This window comes from Penaeus monodon, chromosome 29 (assembly GCF_015228065.2).
Source record: "Penaeus monodon isolate SGIC_2016 chromosome 29, NSTDA_Pmon_1, whole genome shotgun sequence".
Classification (NCBI taxonomy): domain Eukaryota; kingdom Metazoa; phylum Arthropoda; class Malacostraca; order Decapoda; family Penaeidae; genus Penaeus; species Penaeus monodon.
In genome coordinates, this window is record NC_051414.1 from 10913154 (window position 1) to 10914327 (window position 1174).

At 35.1% G+C, this 1174-nt stretch overlaps 1 protein-coding gene across 1 annotated transcript in view; it reads left to right on the forward strand.

Annotated features, from left to right (window-relative positions):
• LOC119591953 (cullin-3-like) overlaps positions 1-1174 on the forward strand; it is a gene marked incomplete in the record, with an annotated part of 23768 nt that overhangs the window by 472 nt on the left and 22122 nt on the right.

Consider the following 1174-nt stretch of genomic DNA (forward strand, 5'->3'; position numbering starts at 1 on the left):
CCTTCGGTTTTTGCATTTTCTTGCGTCATTCTTATTAATTTGGTCGATATTGGTGATGGTTTTTCTTGTTGTTTACTAACGTGGAAACAGGAATACTCTTAATTGACAAGGAATATTTCATCATCTGATTAGCATAAATAGAATGTTAATGTAAGTTCATCTTGCTTTCTTGCCTTTGCTGGTAATTAGGTTGGCAAAAATCACATTATCCTTTTGTGAGTGAAAGGATAATTTGAATAGTACAGTAATTATGTCAAGGTAACACTGAAAACATCACCATTAAATTTGACATTATTTGAGGCTGTAATTAGTATCATCATCTGCTATGGTTATCAAGTCATCAGCATACCTTTTATTAGTGGAAAAAGCCCCAAAAAGGTGGATTTTTATAGGCCTATGTAAGCAGGTGATGGTTGGGATCTTCAGGTGGTTGGCGGTGAACCTGTCTCTGTGGTTCCTCGTACTCATCCCTTTGTCTGGTTCTCCTTATTATGACTTGCGCATCGGGTTTATGTTGATAGGCCGTTATTATTGGTTTAACATGTGTTTATGTTCTTGGGGTTTGGGTGTGTTAGGCCTTGTGTGTTTAAGGTATATTTATGTTATATGTTCTAAAATTGGATTCTTTTTTATCTGGGTGGTTTTTGTAATGTTATTTTCCTGATTTAGATTTCAGGCAATGATGTCAGAGCTTGATTGGGTGAAGTGTTTTATCTTATTGATTGAATTTAGGTGTTTGTCATGGGGAAAGTTCATGCCAGGTGGTAGTAGGTGGAGATCTTGGTCGAGGGGACGTTGGTAGGTGGAAGATAAAAGGTGAATGGGGCGATGAGGGGAAAGATGAAAAGGAGATGTATTGGTAAATTGATAAAAGAAGGAGTAGATCAAGAGGTTTAAGATTGATGGATGGCTAGATTAATAAAAAAAAAGAAAAAGATACAGGTGCATAGGTATATGAATAAAAAATAAATTGATAGATATGGATTGAGGAAGGTACAAGCTTGTAGGGTGCAAGAATAAATTGATGTAGATTGATACTAGGAGATAAAACTGGTATTTTTTTCACAATCTCTCATGGTATTTAATTAATTTCAACCATGGTATTTAGTCCTTGAGTACACTGAACATCTGTTATTTTTTTTTTTTTTACAGATGTTTAGCCATTTACTTGGGT